The sequence below is a fragment of the Syngnathus leptorhynchus genome, chromosome 6, assembly GCF_054491065.1.
Source record: "Syngnathus leptorhynchus isolate UIUO chromosome 6, UIUO_Slep, whole genome shotgun sequence".
NCBI lineage: Eukaryota > Metazoa > Chordata > Actinopteri > Syngnathiformes > Syngnathidae > Syngnathus > Syngnathus leptorhynchus.
Genome location: NC_141200.1, coordinates 1297430 through 1303429, shown reverse-complemented (window position 1 = coordinate 1303429; position 6000 = coordinate 1297430). Strand labels below are relative to the sequence as shown.

The window sequence follows — 6000 nt, the reverse complement described above, 5'->3', positions numbered from 1 at the left end:
CCTCGCCTTCCTCTCCTTCCACATCACACGCCCAAATGAAAGATTTAGCCGTTTCAACCGTTGCGTCATTTTGATATGTGTCACGGACCGCTGTGTTTAATTGGGAGAGAGCTCGGCGCAAATCTAAGGCCCGCGAATAGGGACGGCTTGACGGGCAAACATGAAAAATAAATCATTTGACAGCTTCTGCTTTTGTGTGTTTTCACATGACGCTCCGTTAATATGCCGCTTTTCCACGTGATGGCGTAATTAGCAACTGCCACACGATGACGACATTGAATTGTTTACCACTTGTTCTATATATATGAACAAAAACGAGAGAGAATCTATTTTTAGAACCGACTGGCGAGCCACAATGTTATGACTAGTACATGCCGGAACATTCGTGCCAAACTGCTCACCCCTCCCCTCTCTGCTCGTTTATTAAAACCTTGAGTTTTAAAGCCGTGAAAAACCATCAAACGGTAATAAGCCAATGCCTCGTACAAACAATCGTATCAGGAAATGAGACGACATCATCATTATCCAATACTTTGGTAAAGTATCATTGCTATTAACTACGGGGGGGGGGGGGGGGGGGGGGGGGAATGGCTGTATTATTTTCCAAGCTTTTCCTTCAAGTGTGGCATCAATGGGGTCCGTCACAGTTCTATCAACTCACTCGTACATCAACATCTGCTCAAATCCATCGTGAAGGTCGAAACAGAGGTTGGCTCGAGCCACATTGCGGCAATTTTGAATTGATTACAAATGTCCCCGGAGACGGCCGAGGACCGATATGATTTATCGAGCTCAATCAGAACCCCAAAAGAAAACACAATCCGTATCCAAAAATCACAAGCCCTCGATGGCCCGTCGGGGCTTTTCGTTGACGTTTGACATCCCCCAAAATGGAAAAATACTCACGACAAATGCTCATTTGTGATGATGGCAAACTGCGGTGCCCTTGCCCATGTTAACTGCCGCTAAATGTTTCTGGAGATGATGAATTCCGACCGTAATTACTGCTGACCATCAGAGCCGCTCTCTTGCAACCTGCTGCAATCTCTTGCAATCTAGGGGTGGAAAAAAAAAAAAAATCACTCAAAATGTTGCTTTGGATTATACGGAAGAGGATTAGGGCCAGTGAAGAAAAAAAAAACGAGGGGTGACAGGATTCTGACTTTTTTTCTCAGAATTCTGACTTTAAAGCGAAAATAAAGCTATTTTCAGTGGAACAGTGTGACATTTAGAGACATGTGTGTGTAAAAAAAAAAAAAAAAGTGGTTTTCAGTGCGAGCCTGACTTTAAAGTCAGAAATGGGGAATTCTGACTTTAAAGTCAGAATTTTGAGAATAAAGTCAGAATTCCGACTTTAAAGTCAGAATTCTGAGAATAAAGTCAGAATTCTGACTTTAAAGTCAGAACTCTGAGAATAAAGTCAGAATTCTGACTTTCCTGCCACCCCTCGTTTTTTTTTTCTTCACTGGCCCTAATCCTCTTCCGTAGGATTAGCCATGTCTAATGAAATGCAGAATATATTTTAAACATCATGAACCACGATCCCTTCAGCTGAGCCTATTTTTTTACTCTGTTGCTAACCAAAACAGCAGCGATTGAAATAGAGTAGCGCGTGTTACTGTTGATTTTATTGACGAGGCGATGAATCGATGGAATCATCGGTAGGATGGATTCCAGTCTCAACTAGCATCTACGGCGGCTTCAGAAGTGGAAGATGAGAGTTAGCTTTGCAGAGGTCTGCACCACTTTTGGCACAGCTGTGCGTGGAATTCATTTGTCAACATTTTGCGCCTAAATCAATTCGATGCGGCCCAACATTGGCGACATGTGAATTGGACTCAAAGGGGATAAGAGCAAATGAGCAAATCATCACCTCAGCCTTTGTTGGTGGACGAGTTGCCATTTAATGGCAAGCCTTCCCCTCCCTAATCAGGTTGAAAGGAATTTTTCAATTGATAACCGCCATCTGTGTTATTTTTAAACCTTTGTTGACAACTCATGTGCTATATCAATCCTACAATCCAAATTTGAGACATTTTTTGTTTTGCTTGCACTGCTGCTTTTGAGTGGGCCTTCATTTGCATCCTTCAGCGCAGCCTGGGTGAATTGAAAGCGATAAGCAGATGTACAGTGAAACGGTGCGTGCCACGCGCGCCGCTGACGTGCGATTGCGAGTAAGCGTCACTTTTTGTACTGACGCAGGTGACGCAGGCGACGCATGTGCGATTTGACACACATTGTGGAACGCTGCAAGACTGACGCTGCAGACTTGAGTCAGTTCAATAGTAAACATATTTACATAGCTTTACATCTTAACAACAATTAATTTTTCTTAATATATATATTTGTTTTTTTCTCTCTCTCTCTCTCTATATATATATATATAAAATATATATTAGCAATAAAAAAAATATATGGAAAAACATATAAAAAAATAGAATACATAAATATAAAATATAAATATATATATAAAAACATATATATAAAAACATATATGTAATATATATATAAATATGAAATATAAATATAGATAAATATATATTATATATATATAAAATAATATATATAATATAAATACATATAAAATATAAAAATATAAAATATACATATAAAAAACTTGAATCTCAATACAAAATGGATGTCGCACATGTTTGCACATAGGCTTTTTGTTTTCTTTTGTTTAGACAAATGATGTAGGTCTTCGTTTGCACAGTGGGAGTTGCAGTGAGGGAGGGGCTGGGGCCATGTCGCCATGTCTAAAGATCAAATGGGGCCTGGCCTCTAATCACCTGTGCAGCCCAGCGTGCATTTGGTCGTGCGTGGCGTGTCAGCGTGAGGTTGACTCACCGCACGTGCATTGGTCCCCGTTGGAGTGGAAAGAGCCGCGTCCAAACGGCGCCGCCTCTGGACGGGAAGCGCTGCAAGAACATTATTGCGAGTATATGAACTTGGCGTCAAGTTCATGAACAGCAATAACAAGCACAACACATGGGATCATCAGATGTCATCATAAAGTTAATTACTGCTAACTAGCGGGCCCACATATTTTTTTTTTGTTTTTTCCCCCCCCCCCCAGATTGGTGTTAGACGATGCAGCTGGCGGTTCAATGGCCCGTGCCACTTATTAGGGCGGAAGCAACTATTTGGGAATTGTTGAAATACACCTTCAGGATATTTGATATCAGTCATTCCCCCAAATTCATTTTACGTGCTGGGAAAACAAGACAGACCTTTGAAGAGCTTCTTACAATTCTGCCAAGATTTGACAGAGGATGATGGATGATATCAGAGCCCGCTTCTTTTGGACTTTCCCTCCGCCATTGATCGTTCGAAACAGGCGAGCGGCGGGTGGACGAGACCGGAATTTGGAAGTCCACCTGTCCGTGGAGTTTTACTCGCCTGGGAAGCGAAAGCACGCCCGCCGCAAGGCGAAATATTCACACCGAGATGACGAATGTGCCTCGCTGCTTGCAGATTAGCACGTTAGCGGTAGCCGGACGAGGCCTGAACGCATTGGCGAATCGCAAATCGGCGTCATTAATTTCTACGGAGCAAATCCTCCTGTCTTGTAAACATATATTTAGTCCTTCATCTCAGCGGGCTGATTACAAATATTATTGTTCAATCGGCCGCTATCAGCCGTGACACCGAGCGCCGCGATGGTGTTGCAGTTAAGTCCGGCATCGCGGCGGGATGCGCCATTACCACCCGATGATTGTGCCGAGCACCAAAGGTTGCCGTGATGCTGGCGTGGTGCGATAAAGGGAAATAATGATGAAGGATGGGGGGCAGGCTCTTTTTGCGTGTGTTTGATAGCAAAAGGTCATTAGCGCGCCATTCCGATAAATCTCCAAATCGTTATGGATGATCCCATTGACTTTTCCCCAGTGTGATACATTAACAACGCGGTAATGATGTCGCTCTGGCAGCGTCCACGTCAATTTCCACGCCAAGGCGAAGGGCGGCCGGACAGATGAGGGACTTTTAAGTACTCCTCCCGGTGAGCGTTGCCACGGCCAAGAGGAGCAGCCGGGAGAGGCCGCAGATGGTCGCTGGCCCTCGACTCCATTTAAAGAGAGCCAATGTGTAAATTTGCATCGGAAAGTACCACGTGGTCAAGAGCGCATTTTAAGTCCTGATTACAGAGGACGGCGGTCACGAGACGCCTCGGAGGAATATTATTACTCCTCATTGATTGGAGAACAGACACTACGTTGCGTTCCATTGGGAGACAATCATGTCAATATCAATGTGCTGCTCCAGGCTGGATTTACACCACGTAGTTCAAGAGACAATTGCGATGTGGCCCTATTTAGTCGTGGGTCACGGCCGTGAAAAATGACCTGGTGGTACGTCGAGAAACACCGAAAGCGTCATTCACTGCACAGTTAAAATGGACGTCTATAGCCGTCAACTGGAGTAAACGAGTTGGGGGAAAAAAACATACAAGCAGACTTCAAGTTGCCACAATATTAAGTCATTAAACGCCGGACTAGTTAGAATGGACGTCTATATCCGTCAATGGGAGTAAACGAGTTGAGGGAAAAAAAAAAAAACGATAGCACAACACCTAATCCTTAAGCAAACTTCAAGTTGCTTCATCATTTCATTCTCCTCTCGGCGCCCAACAAGTCGAGCATAGAAGTTGCAGACGTACTTGTTTGCACACACCAAAGCGCCGTAAACAGATTACGTTTGTGCACAAGCAGATTGCCGGCCGGTGTCGAGATAAAGAAGGATTGCCAATACGCTTGCTTGGGAAGTGCCAATCCAACGTGGATTACAGACTTAGTCACACCGCACGAGGTGGAATATTTAACCGCGTATCGGTACGCGGCGTAACGCGGCGGGAGACTTGTAACCTTTTGATTCCCAACGTGTTGGGACCGACTGTCTTTCGCATCAGCCTTAATCCATTCCAAAATAGGAAAAAAAAAAAAAACTCACATCGCGACAGCATTGTGCCCCAGTGAGCAAGTCAGCAGGCGGCCCCCCCGCATTTCAGCGATACACTTCACTAGCAAACTTCCCTGGAGGCCTTTTTGATGTGTCAGCCGCTGCTCGGAAGAGGAGGCGAGCGAGAGAGCGAGAAGAGAAGAGAGCAGCCTCGTACGGCGCCGCAGATATGATCAAACGTATCAGGAGACAGACAATGTGAGAGGAGAGCACTGCCTCCACGTGTCAAGAGGCGGCCAAGAGAAAGGTCAGTGGTTTGAACCTCAAGTCAGCCGGGGGACTTTTTTCCACCAACGCAGTGGAACTCGGCAGATCAATCACAGCCTGAAGTGATGAAGGCCTTGCATCGCAAAAAAAAAAAATTGATAGTCAGGGGTCATAGACACTCTGGACCCCAGTTTTTTGGGGGATATGTTCCAGATACTACCACAGAGCTCTTCAAAATTTCAAATGAACATTGTAAAATGTTACTTTTGTCGAATCGAACGCCGCTAGCTTAATGCTAATGTGAAACGCCATATTGGCATTTATGTTGCGGTGGTTACAAACCTTACAAAACAAAATGCTATTTTAATCCAAATAGAGCTACAAAGATGGCAACAAACAATCTCCACAAGCTAAAACTAGCACAACAAGAAGAAAATTAGCTTAAAAGCATGTGATTATAGCAGGGGTGCGAAAAATGAGGCCATTCTCACTCCTTTTCAAAAACTGCTGGTACAGTTAATTACATTTGACCCTGGAACACATTTACATTCTTTTCATTTGGAATAGTTTTTAATAAAAACCCAGACTTGGCATATCAATGCACTCAACTGTAAATGGATACTGCTTGGAGGTCACGCTGACATATTTTCCCATTGATCTGTGTCTCCATTTTTGTGTTCTCCACAATGTACAAATAGGAACTGGGTCCCGCTTTCAAGATGGATGGCAGGTGATCCATCTTGACTGAAGGTGAAGCCTCCTCATAAAGAAGAGGCAAACAAAGTCACACTGCGACAGTATTTTTAGACAATGCATTTTGGAGTCAAATAAATATAA

The 6000-nt window shown here is 43.9% G+C and overlaps 1 long non-coding RNA gene across 1 annotated transcript in view; it reads right to left on the bottom strand.

Annotated features, from left to right (window-relative positions):
- Window positions 1-628: 628 nt before the first annotated feature.
- LOC147055110 (uncharacterized) overlaps window positions 629-6000 on the bottom strand; it is a 30780-nt gene continuing 25408 nt past the window's right edge. Inside the window, exons 6-7 of the long non-coding RNA XR_015066472.1 lie at window positions 2848-2918; window positions 629-1055 (exon numbers count right to left, since the gene is read on the bottom strand). This is a non-coding gene — a long non-coding RNA (uncharacterized LOC147055110). The remainder of the gene's footprint in view (window positions 1056-2847; window positions 2919-6000) is intronic.